A 16,060-nucleotide genomic window follows, 5' to 3' on the forward strand; every position below is an offset into this window, starting at 1 on the left:
TAATTTAAACACATAAACATTGTAAAAATACTACAAACACATATGTTAAAATGTATTTTCCAGCATGGAAGGGTGTTGGACTAGATGGCCCATGTGGTCTCTTCCAGCTGTATTATTCTGTGATTCTATGATTTCTATAAAATACATAGAATCATAGAATAGTAGAGTTGGAAGAGACCACATGGGCCATCTAGTCCAACCCCCTGCTAAGAAGCAGGAAATCGCATTCAAAGCACCCCCGACAGATGGCCATCCAGCCTCTGCTTAAAAGCCTCCAAGGAAGGAGCCTCCACCACGGCCCCGGGGAGAGAGTTCCACTGTCGAACAGCCCTCACAGTGAGGAAGTTCTTCCTGATGTTCAGGTGGAATCTCCTTTCCTGTAGTTAAATATTATTAAATACATATTAAAATAAACAAAAACAAAGGAGATTAAACAAAGGGCACACATTTAAAATTCATGCTTAAAGACTGCATCCTATGGAATGACTGCATGATTGCAATCTTAGGGTTTGTAATTTGGTAAGACACTGGAACCCTCTGGCAGAGAATACTAAAAACTACTCTCTATATTGCAAATGTCAGGATTCCATAGATAGAACTATGTGAAATAATATCATCATGATTAAGTAGTGTGAAAGGGCTCTAGAGTGAATCAGGTGCAAACTTTATTATGAGCTCTATGCACAACTTTAATGTGTTGTTGATGTCAAGGATCAATCTAGTGACTGCATTACCAGATTTCATAAGAAGGACTGCATTTTAAGATTTGCTATATTCCAATTAATGCCATCCTAGGATTGCTATTAGCAACTGGCAACTTTATCTTTTAAGTAGATGTGCAACCGAAAAACTGTGAGGAAAGGTTTCAATGAAAAAAGAGTGAGTTACAACGTTGTTGAAGAAAGTTAAATATTGTTGCCACTGGCTACATATTTCGGCAGGTAGATGAAGTGATATCATGCATAAAAACAAGACAAGATGTTGCTATCTCTATTGCCCTTTAGTGATGCATAGTCACTATTATAAGCACAATTGTACCACTTCCAATAAAGTATTCACTTTCAAGCCGTGCAGGATAGCACAAACTCTAGGGGAACTAATGGCAATAAAAATGAAGATGAAGGAAGACACTATCTCTGTTCTCTGTAATTCACTATTATGAATGTAAGCAGCACAATAAGAGCCCAGCCCCTGCTGGCATTGGAACAAATGACAGATGTGGACCAGGCATAGAAAAAAAACCTACACTCCACTCTCTGTATTTACAGGTTGAATTTTGAGAGTTCGAAAAAAGTGCTTTTTTTTTTTACATGAGAGAACACCTCTAAGAAATTTCTAAGTCCTCCAGCATGACTCTATGCTCAACATCTGCTGGTAACTGACCATAGACTCACCCTGGGGAGTCTAGAGGTTCCTAAGGAATGGAAGCTCTATTTAGGTCCTTCTGTGTGACCGGAGAAAGTTGACCATTGAGTATGCAAAAGGACCTAGAGATTTCTACAGTGAACATTTAATCACATTGTAAAAAATCAAATCTGCAAAAATCAAAACCATGAATGTGGAGAGCCAATGGTATGTGTTTTTTTCTCCATCTTAAAAAAAAAAACAAAACCCTTTCACTGAAGATTAGTGTACCTTTCAAGGCAGCACTGAAAGCTGATGGTTACCAAAAGACACAACAAAACTGGAACTTGTCCTCTTACATGGATTGTTGTCTACAAGAAACTCTTTGCCACACAAACCATGGAAAACGCAACACACACACACATACACAATACACCTGCCTCCAACTAAATAAACTGGAGGTGAGTCAAAGGTGATGTTTAATAATGCATTCATTTGGAGGAAACAGAACCGTGTGCTGATAGATCAAAGCATGTCAGTCTTTTAAATTAAGGATAGTCTTGTTTTGTTTGTTTGTAAATGCCAAAGGTTCTAGGATGTTTTATTTTATTTGGGGCATGTAACCCACTGTAGATCATTATTCATAATGTTTTGCACACTTAAAAATCTCACACAAACCAACACCTCAGATGGAAACTATTGTGTGTAGCCTTGAACAAAAGATACAAATGAAGCAAAATAAAGGTCTTCTACCCCAATGTAGCATAGAGATTCCAGTATGACAAAAGACTACAAATATGCAAAAAACATTTTTATGTCAAACATGCATACAAAGATATTCATAATATAAAACTATATAGATAAATATACCAACATTTTCAGCCATGAACCCGAATGCTGGTAAATATCCATTTTGTCAAAAAGCAGGTGTTTACTGCTGCAAAGAAACATAGGGAGAAAAATTACAAGGACATTCTCTGTTCAAACAAAATTCTGATGGGAGCGATGAAATGGAATAGCAGAACTGGGAGAAATTAAAAAGGAAACTTGTTCAAGTTGATTTACACGCTGCCATCCTTTTTGAGTTTTTTTTAACTCTATCATCTTTATTAGATGATGAAAGAAAAAAAGAAAAAGAAAGAAAGAAAGAAAGAAAGAAAGAAAGAAAGAAAGAAGCAAAATGAAGGCATTGCCTCCCCAAAGAAACCTGCTTCCCCAAGGAAATGTTTTTTCACCTCAACTAATTTTTAGCACAACAGTAACTTAAAACTTTAATTGAACATTTAGAAATACAGTTTAGATTATCTAAGGAGTAGGGGAAGCAAAGTTCCCAAAAATACAAACACAGGAATTACTTGGTGGGAACATTTCTATTACACTTCTCAGTAGATACTCAGGAGAGTATGTTGCTAGTAGTTTCCCATTTTCTGCAAAATATTTTTTTTTGTTTTTAATCATTGTTCCCTCTTTGTTCTACATGCAACTTCATCCTTGGTCTTGTGTGGAATCATCATCTGCTGCTACTTTCAATGGCGAAATTGGGAGCAGGAATAGAATAATAGAATAATAGAATTACAGAGTTGAAAGAGTCCACATAGGACATCTAGTCCAACCCCCTGCCATGCAGGAAAGCACAACCAAAGAATCCCTGACAGATGGCCATCCAGACTCTGTTTAAAAAATTCCAAGGAAGGAGCTTCCACCACAATCCAAAGCAGAGAGTTCCACAGTTGAACAGCTTGTGTGGTCAGGAAGTTCTTCCTAATGTTCAGGCGGAATCTCATTTCCTGTCATTTGAACCCATTGCTCCAAATATGAACCCAAACTGCATTTGAATAATATAGTTTAAGAACTAGAGTTGCTTAAATTTTATTGTGAATGAATAACAAACAAAATGCAAAAAACCCAAAACAAATACAAACAGTACAGTAACTATCAGGAACTGTACAATTACAACATCTTATCAAACCCTTCCCCTCCTTCCCCACACCCATGAATCCACAACCTGTGAATTCTGACACTACTCAATGTGAATCTAATACCTATTAAAGCTTACTCTTGCATCTATTTCAATAAATTTCCCTTGCGACTACTTTAAAGTCTACATTTGTGTTCCTTTCCAAATATCCAAATGCCATTTTTTTTCCTGCAAATTCTTCATTGTTTCCTTCCCCAATGCAATTAGTTAGCTTGGCCATTTGAATATATTCTAATACTTTTTCTCTCCAGTCCTTTATAAGTAACTCTTTTTTCCCTTTCCAAGATTTTGCTATTATTAATCTCGCAGCAACAAAGCCATATTGGCAAATGTCTTCATCTCCTTTGCTGATTCTCTCTCTAAGATAAAAGTAAAGGTTTTCCCCTGACATTAAGCCTAGTTGTGTCCGACTCTGAGGATTGGTGCTCATCTCCATTTCTAAACCAAAGAGCCAGTGTTGTCCGTAGATACCTCCAAGGTCATGTGGCCAACATGACGGCATGGAGTGCCGTTATCTTCCAGAGTGGTACCTATTGATCTACTCACATTTGCATGTTTTCAAACTGCATGGTTGGCAGATGCTGGGGCTGACAGTGGGAGCTCACCTTGTTCCCCGTATTTGAAGCACTGACCTTTTGGTCAGCAAGTTCAGCAGCTCAGCGGTTTAATCTGCTGCACCACTGGGGGTTATTCTCTCTCTAAATCATCCTAAAAGACACATTTCTGGTTTTTTCAGATCCCCTTCTGATCAAAACCAAATAGGCCAATCCGGCATTCACCACTCCAAATCAACTCTGGGATAAAGAGTCCATATAGGATTGCCCTGAGAATGCTATGTTCCATTTGTCAAAACAAGTGATACCAGATTAAATTGATTTCTTTTTTAAATAATTACAAGTGTGGTAGATCATGAGAATGCTGTGAATGTCATAAATCATGGTAGCAATGAAAGCTGTTGACAACCCCCCCCCCTCCCTTTTCCCAATATTCTTACAGACAATGGGATAGACTTTCTTGGAAGGTAAAAATTCCCCTCCATTAGATTTTTTCCTTTTTTATTTTTCAGAGATTATATAGTCATGTCTTTGGAGTGCTTGAACTGTGGTTTCCTGCATGTCAAAGGTGTGGATTGGGTTGCCCTTGTGATCCCTGAAAATGGCATAATTCTATGATTGCAGGTTAACCATGTTATTTTGAATGTTCCTTCCTATGCGTTTTAAGAAACACTTTCCAACCTCAGCAGAAAACCAGCAATGCAGGCAAAGGGCAGGTCGAATTTTCTTCTCTGATGCTTTGCTTTTCTATATTTTACAACTTTTTTTCTTTTTCAACTAGGGGTCATTCAGAAGTGATATCCCTTCCCTCCCATGTGGCCTCACTGCTAAACCTTCGCTTTCTACTTGCATACATTGGCCAAACTTACGCTTCTGACAAACATTAAGGACTCTATTTCCTTGTGCTTTTCAATACTTAAAAGGACCGCACTGTTTTCTACATCTAAAAAAACAATAATCAGTCTTTCTGGCCAGAGAGGTTTATGGCTATTCAAGCAAGCCATCCTTCCTCGACTGCTCAGGGTATTTTCCCAGAATTCCTTGCAGGAACAGGGCTTTGTTCCCGCGCTGGAGTGAAGGGGATCATTCAGCAGCATGTGCCGGTACTTCTCTAGCCTCCCAGCTTCTTCTACATTTTCTTTAAAAGGCAGAAAAAACTTTCACTGACCTGTAGAATACAAGTATGGTAAGGTCATCTATTTGATGTACAGCTTGTCTCTTCAGGCCATTCATATATCTTCATAGCAAGATCTCAAAATACGACTTCCTGCCACTGTGACCCACGTACCTTTCAAGTTGAGGGAAAGCCTTCAGATGATAAGAAGATCATTTGCCGACCCTCTCGAACTACATTTGCCTCACACAGTCAGTCAATGTTAAAACAATTGCCCAACTGATTTTTTTGAAACAAGGGAGAGTCTATTCTCAAACTGCATGTTGCGATGCGGGTAGGACATTAATGTAACAGCTGGCTGGTTTGCAGCAGAAGAAGAGGCAGCCAGGAAACCCCTCCAGGACTACTCCATGCTTTTCAAACTTCTCAAAATCTGTGTGTTGCAACAACACATTATGGCTACTCCTTGATTCCCAGCTGGCAAGGATAGACATCTGACATCTCCATTCATAAACACCAGCTTTTGAATGTTTACACAGTTCAGTCAACTTTATCTAAACAGTTCTTCAGTTGCAATCTTTTCCATTTTTACTGGTTCTGTAACTTTCGTTTTTTGCTGGTTATTTTTCCAGGGGATATGAAACAGCTTTATTTCCATTCTAACATCCTTTGTTGCTCCCTTAAACTCGTGTGCATTACTACTGAAAAAATTCTTAAAGAGTTCTTACTTGGAGTACATACTTCTGTACTTATTTGGAGTAAGCCCTGCTGAACTCAACATGGTATATTTAAGGGTACCTGCAGAGACTAGCAATGTTAACCAAAATATCAAGCTGGAAAGTTGAAATTACCATTTGACTTTTGAATCTAGTCTGATTCAGCTCATCTACTGTAGTTGGTTGAAAGGAGACGGGGAACCTAACCACAGTCATAATGGCATGATGGTTGTGTTGTGTTGGATGATACATGTTTTTGGATTACAATTCCTGGAATCCCCCAGTTGGTCATGCTTACTAAAGAATTCTGGGAGTTGTAGCTATAAAAAAAGTAATTTTCCACACCTGACTATATTCACAAGATATGATATGGACTTCAGCCCCCAGAAGCACTTGCTGGCTTGGCCAACAGTCAGGAATTTGGGGGGAATGAAGCCCAAAGCATCTAAAGGACCAAAGTTGGGGAACCACTGTTTTAAATCACTGGTTTTCTAATTGTCACTCTTCAAGAAACCCTTTTTATGTTCATTTATAAGCAAAAGAATTACTAGATAGTTTCTACAAATTAAAGGAGTAAGGAAAGTTCAGCCCTCCAGAGGTTTGGAGTACAACTTCCACAACCCCTTAATATTTGTTGTGCCATCAGGGCTTTTGGAATTGAGATTTAAAATTTCTAGAGAACCAGAGATTCTTTGAAAAGCTTTCACAACCTGACAATAGCTTTCAGATGTGTTGGACCATGAATGCTATCATTCCTAGTCAACATGGAAGCCCCCGCTGGTGCAATGGGTTAAACTCTTGTGCCAGCAGTACTGCTGACTTAAAGGTTGGGTTGCTGACTTGAAACTTGCCGGTTTGAATCCAGGGAAGTGCAGATGGGTTCCCTCTATCAGCTCCAGCTCGCTATGCTGGGACATGAGAGAAGTCTCCCACAAGGATGGTAAAATATCAAACATTCGGGCGTCCCCTGGGCAACGTCCTTGCAGACAGCCAATTCTCTCACATCAGAAGCAACTTGCAGTTTCTCAGGTTGATCCTGATATGAAAAAATAAGCATGGAAGATGAATATGTGGCAAATGGTAAAATAACAATTATGAAATAATAAATCCTTTTTTAAAAATGGCATTATTTTCAATGGCTTTCCCACAGTGAAGAGAAAATGGCAAATTTGTTCCTGCCTATGAGAATCAAATTCAGAAAGGTTTACAATCCTGATGCAGCCATCCTTAGGTCAAAAAGCAGTCCAGTGATGTATCTGCTCAAGGCCAGTGTTTCTCGTGCTTCCCTGAAACATTCAATCTTCTTTTGCATTGGTTGGTATTAATTCCTACCTGTTGCCTGACACTCTGTACAATCTTTCCTTCAAGTCAGTTTTATTCTTTACACTTGCTTTAAGGCTTCCTTTGAACCATCCAGAACTTTTAACAGGCAACCACCTATAGAAAACTCAGATCTAAAATTAAGCATTTTCAGTTCTTCACCAACTCCCAGCACTGTGAGCACACATGGAAGACTGCATGGCATCTTGGAAAGTCAGCACTTCTAAAACAATTCATGGAGAAAGGCCATGTTAGTCTATTGCGACAAAAATAACAAAGAGTCGTACCTTAAAGACTAATAGATTTTCTTTGGCAGAAGCTTCTGTGGATTCCAGCCCACTGATTCATCTGATAAGGTATGCTGGAATGCATGAAATCTTATACCAAATTATCTTCCAGGGTCTACAATACCATTGGTTGTTTTATGTTCTACAAACATTTTCTGGTGTCCCCGTCCCAAGATGATGATAAGGAAGCAGCAATCTAAATTGACAACGAAGCTTTCTCCCCAAAATTGTATCGTTTCCAGACAAGTGGTGATTTGAAAATTGCTGTACACAGTGAAATGTGAAAATTAAGGTTCCCCCTGCTTTACCCCTCCCTTCTGAACCTCTGTGAATTTTGCATTTAGCTCTGACATGACATATTTTCTGAAGTGTGGCAATTCAACCAACGGCTCAAGACATCTCCGAGAGCAGATTGTGGCTGTCATACTTATCACATTTCATTATAGCTGTTGGAATATTCCAAGCGTGTTATTATGGTATAATAAAAGGGGCCCTCTTCCTCTCTTTGTGATTTGCAGATCTAAGAGTGATACCATATGTCAGTCATTTCATGGGAGATATCTGGGGAATGGGGTTCTGCGAAATACTTAATTATAGAGCATAGGAATTGGTCCCCCCCCCCCCTTCTTCTTTCCTTGAAATGTAGAAGAAAAAGCCCATTTAATATCAATGAGTCTCACACTAAAGGATTTCATGGGTAATGTTAATTCAAAATATAATTTTCATTATAAGATCTTCCCTCCTCTAAAGAACCTACTTGCATTAATGTAGTATGTTATTGGTGGCATAACTGGAAATGGTGAAGGGATATTGGTCCTTCATCTCCTTTATTTAGCAGAGCTCTTCAGATATAGTTCTACTCCTAGGGACCACTAACACAGAAAAATGTAACTTGCAGCAAAGAGTCTATGTTGTCCTCTGGTGAGGTGACACCCATGGAGACATTGAGTTGTCACTTCCTAAGCATTGTTTTGTTCAAGTTGATAGATCTCACCAAGCTATACCAAGACACAAGAGCCCTATGTCAGCGTTCCAATGTTTTAAGGTCTACACTGAATTCTTTCCTGGTTGTGTTTTTGTTGCAGTAAATTTTTTGACTAGTAAACATGAGTACTAGATTTTTTCAGTGGTGGCACTGTAGGGTTGAAACATTTTCCTGGCAGACATTCATTGGATTCTCTTTTATTTTCAGTGATGTTGACAATACAACACTATATATGCCTACTCAGAAAAAAAGCCCCAATGAATTCAATGCAACTGCATATAGATTTGTAGTTTTACCAAGTTCTAGAGTACAGTAAGATGTATTTCTCAGTCACATGCCTAGTACTGAGTAACAAAGGCAATTATAGAACTCCCCTGTATCTGTGAGGGATATGTTCCTAAATTTACCATGGAAACAGGAAAGCATTGATAATAACAACACCTACTAAAATGATTTAATTCCATTGGAAGTTAACACAAATTTGTCATGAAAATTCCTAGAGAGGTATTTTATCCTGGTCCATTTTATTTACATTTTAATTTCCTTTTGCAATTTGTTGTTGCGATGATGAGTATAACATCAAAGCAAGCTTCAGAAGAAGGAAATTTGTTGTTATGATTGAGCCTCATGGCTCTGTTACTGACAGACGTGGGCGTAAGACTCCTCGAGAGTCAGATACTCTCGAGGAGCGAGAGAGAAAAAGACTGCGAGACATATTTGCAGCACCATCTGACGAGGAGTCTTTCGAAGGGTTTACGGAGAGAATGGAGGAGGGGCTGGTTAGCTCAGAGGAGGATGAGATGGATTGGACTCGGGTAAGGGAGGAAGTGGGTGCCACTGGCCATGATGGGACAGAAGATGAATGGGGACCTTCAGGATTAGACCCATGGTTTAGCTGGAGGGATGGGACGGGATCCACAGCTGGAGATGCTGTTGGGCGTAGTCAGAGGTGTTCCAGCTCTGACGAGGAAAGTGATGAGGAAACGCCCGGGTTAAGGAGGACAGCTGACAGTGATGAAGATTTGTAACTGGCATAAAATGGGGCTTGAGAGCAATTGCAAATTGCGTTGGGCAAGGTAATCTGGGCAAACGCTTGGGATCCGTGTGTGTGTGGGACGCTTCCCTGAAGACTTGTGTGCTTTCCTGTGCTGTGACGTAAGTTGATTGGAATCCAGGGTCAGACGGCGGGAGGGATTGTGTGGGCATTTGTTTGTGCAAACCTGTGCTTACTCTTATTAGCTTGACCTTCCGTCGTCTTCTTGACGGACGCCATCTCCTGCTTTGAGAACTCGGACTGAACTGACCACGGCTTGTCTTCCCCCCTTCTTGGACTTGGAAAAACTACAAACGTCTGCTTCTGGCTTTGATCTACGGAACGGAACTGGTCTACTCAACTGCTACAATCCTTGGCTGATTTACTCGTGTTGGAGATCCTGTCTGCTGTGTGTGTGGGGGAGCGACGCAAGTTACTCTAAGCACAGTGTTGGCAGCAGAGAGGAATCTGCTGCCAATTAGTTGCATTCTTTGTATCTTTTGTTCCTTGGCTTTCGTTTCGTTTATACCCAGGCTGAAGCAAGCAGTTTGTTTTTACCCGGATTAAACTCCGGTTTAATCCGGTTTATCTTTTGAACATTTACTTTTGCCCCTTTTTGCTCCTAAAGGCAAAAACTGCCTGGCCCTTGTGTTTTACGGGCATTTTTGAGTTCTGTAATCTAATAAACTCTGTTACTTTGAATCTTGTGGCGTTCTGTCCTTGACAGATTGCCCAACGCCCATAAAAAGTTTATTGCAGCAATAAACCCGTCAGGAAGACGATGGATGAGTTAAGGGCCAAAGTAGACCAATTGCAAACGGCTTTTACCGTTATCCAAACAGCTCAGGCTGTGAAAGGACATGTTTTGACTCCTGAACGCTTTGACGGAACCAGGTGCAAGTTGCCAACCTTTTTGGCACAAGTGGAGCTTTATTTTTCTCAGCTCAGTGCTCATGCTTTTCCTACAGACACTAGCAAGGTGGCCTTTATTTTGAGTTTGTTGACCGGTCCCGCAGGACAATGGGCCACTAATTTAATTTTGGGAAATGACCCAGTCAAGGACAATTTGAATAATTTCAAAAAGTTGTTAACTGATACTTTTGGGGATCCTCTCCGCACGGAGAACGCTGGGTGGGCTCTGTATCGGTTGAAACAGGGAAAGGGGACTGTTTTGGATTACTTAAATAAGTTTAACCTGTATCGCCACCAGCTGGATTGGGGGGAAAATGCATTCATGCTTTTATTTACTGCCGGGTTAAGTGATATGCTCCAGGATGAATTAGCACGCTTGGAGCCGGCTGAAAGCTGGGACGCCTTAGTAGCTAAGGTGCTGCGTTTAGACGCAAGGTTCGAGGCTCGTAAACACTCAAAAGCAATGTGTGCGCCACCCATGCATGTAACCAGGGCACCTGTGGTGATGGGGGAAGAGCCCATGGAGCTTGGGGTCTTTAAAAAGCTGTCTACAGAGGAAAAGAGCCGTAGGAGGCAGCTGGGCTTGTGTTTGTACTGTGGGAATGCTGGGCATTTTGCCAAAAATTGTAATGTGAAACCTTCCCAGCTTTCGGGAAAAGGCCAGCCCTAGTGCGACGTGAGTCCAACGCACTAGGGCTCCTCAAGCAGTCAACTGAGGGGAGGAAGCATGTTTTCGTACCCATTACATTATCTGTTGGGGGAAGGGAACTTGTTTCTACTTTGGCACTGCTGGACTCAGGGGCTACGGTCTCCTATGTAGATATTGAGTTTGCTAAGAAGCATGGCATTCCTAGAGTGCGCAAGGCATGCGACGTGTGGGTGGAAGGAGCAGATGGGAGACTGCTGGAGACTGGGGTGGTTAACCATGAAACCTCAGCAGTAACGTGGGAGGTGCAGGGAGTAACGGGAACGTTTGTGTGGGATATTACGAGCTTGCCTAGATATGATGTGATCCTGGGGATGGATTGGCTAGCTGTAGTAAACCCACATGTAGATTGGGCAACACGTAAAGTGATCTTAAAGAGGCAGGATTGTTGCACTCTAAATGTTACTCATTCTGATATGGAGGGAGTGCCTGCTGAGTATGGGGAGTTCTCTGATGTATTTTGTAAAAGAGAAGCGGACAAATTACCACCGCACAGGCCATATGATTGCGCCATCAAGTTGGCAGAAGGTGCGAAACTGCCAGCAGGGAGGCTGTATGCCTTGACTGTACCGGAAAGGCAAGCTTTGCGGGAGTTTCTAGATGAAAATTTAGCCAAGGGGTTTATTCGCCCATCTAGTTCTCCAACTGCGGCACCGGTATTCTTTGTAGCCAAAAAGACTGGGGAACTTAGGTTGGTCTGCGATTATCGGATCCTAAACAAATACACCATTCGGGATAGGTACCCGCTGCCTTTAATCTCGGAACTGTTATCAAGGGTGCAAGGGGCTAAGGTCTTTACCAAGCTTGACCTGCGGGGGGCCTATAACTTAATCCGTATACGGGAAGGGGATGAATGGAAGACGGCATTTAACACGTGTTTCGGATGCCACGAGTTCCGAGTCATGCCTTTTGGGCTTTGTAATGCTCCTGCGGTATTCCAGAGGTTCATGAACGATGTGTTCAGGGACCTAATTGACCAATTTTTAGTGATTTATTTGGATGATATCTTGATTTTTTCTAAGGACGAGAAAGAACATCGTCAACATGTCAAGCAGGTTCTGCACCGACTGCGGGCTAATGGGCTTTTCGCCAAGGCTTCCAAGTGCGTCTTTCATGTGCCTGAAGTGGAGTTCCTAGGTCATGTAGTGTCAGGTAGGGAACTTAAAATGGACCCACATAAGGTTGACGCCGTCAACTCATGGCAGGAGCTGAAGACTAAGAAGGATGTACAAAGGTTCTTGGGTTTCGCTAATTACTACCGGGAGTTTATTCCGAATTTTGCAAAGCTCACGGTACCTTTGACGCAGCTTCTGCGCAAGAAACAGCCATTTGTGTGGGGGCGGGAAGCTCACGAGGCGTTTCTACAACTAAAGTCTAGTTTTCAATCGGACAACATACTAACCCATCCTGATGTTGACAGACCGTTCGTGGTAGAAGCGGACGCTTCTAGCTACGCGTTGGGGGCTGTATTGTCTCAGAAGGATTCCTCAGGGACCTTGCGTCCCTGTGGATTTTACTCGCGGCAACTAACACCCTTCGAGCAGAACTATACCATATGGGAGAAGGAGTTGTTGGCGATTAAGGTGGCGTTTGAGGTGTGGCGGCACTGGCTTGAAGGGGCACGGCACCAGATCGTGGTCAGATCTGATCACAAGAACTTAGAGCACTTGCAAACAGCAAAGAAGTTAAACCAGCGTCAAATCCGCTGGGCTTTGTTTTTCTCCAGGTTTAACTTCAAGGTGCAGTTCGTGGAGGGGAAGGCAAACCTGCGGGCCGATGCTTTATCCCGCAAGCCGGAATTTAAGACCAATGAGCAGGTAGTATGTCAGACCATCTTGCCTACTGCCTCTCTGTGTGTTTTAGATAATGAGCTTGGGTTACATGACCAGATCCTTGAGGCTCAGAAGGATGATGTGTGGACTCAGGAGCAACTGATGCTGCTCTCTGCAGGTAACCGTACCATACTGCCGCATCTCCAGGATCAAGACGGGGTATTGGTGCGTAGGGGGCAGGTTTACGTACCAGTAGGGACCCTCAGGTTGGAGGTGATTAGAGCCCACCATGACGAACCCATGGCTGGGCACTTTGGCAGGTTCAAGACCGTACAGCTTATCACCAGGAGCTACTGGTGGCCAAAGATGCGGCAAGACATTCTGCGCTTTTGTGACAGCTGCGCCGTTTGTCAGCAGAGTAAGACGCCTGTTGGGCGCCCTAGAGGGTTGTTATCGTCTTTACCTGTTCCGGAGAGGCCATGGCAAATCATTTCCATGGATTTTATTTCAGATTTGCCTAAGTCTGGGGGTTATACTTGTATTTGGGTGGTGGTGGATTTATTTAGTAAACTGGCTCATTTTATTCCTTGTTCAACCATTCCGGCGGCCCCTACGTTGGCCTTACTATTTACAAAGCACATCTATCGTTTGCACGGAGCACCCGAGGTGATTATTTCAGATAGGGCTCCGCAATTTGTGTCACGCTTTTGGAAACACTTCCATGAGTGTTTGGGGACTAAGTTAAACGTGTCTTCAGCTTTCCATCCGCAAACGGATGGACAGTCGGAACGGGTTAATGGGCTCTTAGAGCAGTATCTGCGTTGTTTTTGTTTAGATCAACCCACGGCTTGGGTAAAGTGGTTACCGGTGGCGGAATTTGCTTACAACAATGCGGTGCACACGTCTAGTCAGCATACGCCATTTGAGCTAACTTATGGTTTTCACCCACGGGGAGGTGTGGCGCCGTCGACCAATGTGGTCTCTTCGGACCCTGTGTACCGCTCTTCGGAAATGGCTGCATTGCATGATGTTGCCCGTCGCTTACTGTTGGAAGCTAAGGCAACGCAGAAGACTCAGGCTGACCGCCACAGGCAGGCAGGGGAGGAGTTGGAAGAAGGGGATTTGGTGTGGTTATCTTCCAAACATATTAAACAGGCTGGGGGAAAGTTTGCGCCTCGGTATTTGGGTCCCTTTCCTATCGTTAAAAAGATTTCTTCTGTTGCGTTTCGTTTGCGTTTACCGTCTAGTTTAAAGGTCCATCCAGTCTTTCATCGTTCGCTGTTGAAACTTGATACCTCTAGTCGTCGTGGTGCTATAGCGGAGGGTATCACTGCCACTTCTCCACCATCGGGGGAGGAGGCCTTTGTGAGAGGGGATAGTGTTATGATTGAGCCTCATGGCTCTGTTACTGACAGACGTGGGCGTAAGACTCCTCGAGAGTCAGATACTCTCGAGGAGCGAGAGAGAAAAAGACTGCGAGACATATTTGCAGCACCATCTGACGAGGAGTCTTTCGAAGGGTTTACGGAGAGAATGGAGGAGGGGCTGGTTAGCTCAGAGGAGGATGAGATGGATTGGACTCGGGTAAGGGAGGAAGTGGGTGCCACTGGCCATGATGGGACAGAAGATGAATGGGGACCTTCAGGATTAGACCCATGGTTTAGCTGGAGGGATGGGACGGGATCCACAGCTGGAGATGCTGTTGGGCGTAGTCAGAGGTGTTCCAGCTCTGACGAGGAAAGTGATGAGGAAACGCCCGGGTTAAGGAGGACAGCTGACAGTGATGAAGATTTGTAACTGGCATAAAATGGGGCTTGAGAGCAATTGCAAATTGCGTTGGGCAAGGTAATCTGGGCAAACGCTTGGGATCCGTGTGTGTGTGGGACGCTTCCCTGAAGACTTGTGTGCTTTCCTGTGCTGTGACGTAAGTTGATTGGAATCCAGGGTCAGACGGCGGGAGGGATTGTGTGGGCATTTGTTTGTGCAAACCTGTGCTTACTCTTATTAGCTTGACCTTCCGTCGTCTTCTTGACGGACGCCATCTCCTGCTTTGAGAACTCGGACTGAACTGACCACGGCTTGTCTTCCCCCCTTCTTGGACTTGGAAAAACTACAAACGTCTGCTTCTGGCTTTGATCTACGGAACGGAACTGGTCTACTCAACTGCTACAATCCTTGGCTGATTTACTCGTGTTGGAGATCCTGTCTGCTGTGTGTGTGGGGGAGCGACGCAAGTTACTCTAAGCACAGTGTTGGCAGCAGAGAGGAATCTGCTGCCAATTAGTTGCATTCTTTGTATCTTTTGTTCCTTGGCTTTCGTTTCGTTTATACCCAGGCTGAAGCAAGCAGTTTGTTTTTACCCGGATTAAACTCCGGTTTAATCCGGTTTATCTTTTGAACATTTACTTTTGCCCCTTTTTGCTCCTAAAGGCAAAAACTGCCTGGCCCTTGTGTTTTACGGGCATTTTTGAGTTCTGTAATCTAATAAACTCTGTTACTTTGAATCTTGTGGCGTTCTGTCCTTGACATTTGTCTTTTCTTGACACAGCTTTAGGTTGTAGTTTTAGACAGTTTTGTGCCAAGGCCAAAGGAAATCTTTTCCATTGATAATTCTGGTGATGGTCAACTGCCAGAGTGGAATGTTCTAAGGAACCAACCGGTTATCTTGCAGGAGTTCATGATGAGTAACCTTCATGCTTTAATGGACATCTATTTTCAATGAAGCCAAGTCAGGGTGGTGGGACTATGTTATCTCTGTATGTGTGGACATTTATTAAGATTTTTTTAAGGAGGAAGTGATCTGGACAACATGCTGAAGAGAAGTGACTGTCATGATGGCACATCTCAAGCAAATCCTACACGATGATGTCCGATACACCCAATAGCTGGTTATCAGCTGGGGTACAGTCCATGAAAAAGTCATACTCATATTTCAAGCTTTTGGTGGTTATGTGAAGCACCGGGGGGGGGGGGGGTAGGCATTCACTGTTCTCTTTTGTTTTAATGTCAGCTAGGACTGTGCAACTCCCATGATTTGACATTCAGGTGTCTTTTACCATTTATGTTTACTTGCTTTACCCAATGCAGAACTATAATGGTATATTATGGTGGGGGTTTGTTTGATTTCCTCTGTGTTGGTATAAGAGGGAGTGCCTCTATTTGAATTAACCAGAAAAGGATTGTGGGCTATTATCTTACTCTGTTATCTGAGCTAGGAGTGTACAAGGAAGTTTCTTCTGCTAATGGTTGAACTGCTCTTCAGATAAAGCCCTTCACTGGATTCCCTGTAGCCCTAATTAATCAGCTGTTAAAACAGTGGTTGATAAAGACAGGCTTGCT

This window comes from Anolis carolinensis, chromosome 3 (genome assembly GCF_035594765.1).
Source record: "Anolis carolinensis isolate JA03-04 chromosome 3, rAnoCar3.1.pri, whole genome shotgun sequence".
Classification (NCBI taxonomy): Eukaryota; Metazoa; Chordata; class Lepidosauria; order Squamata; family Dactyloidae; genus Anolis; species Anolis carolinensis.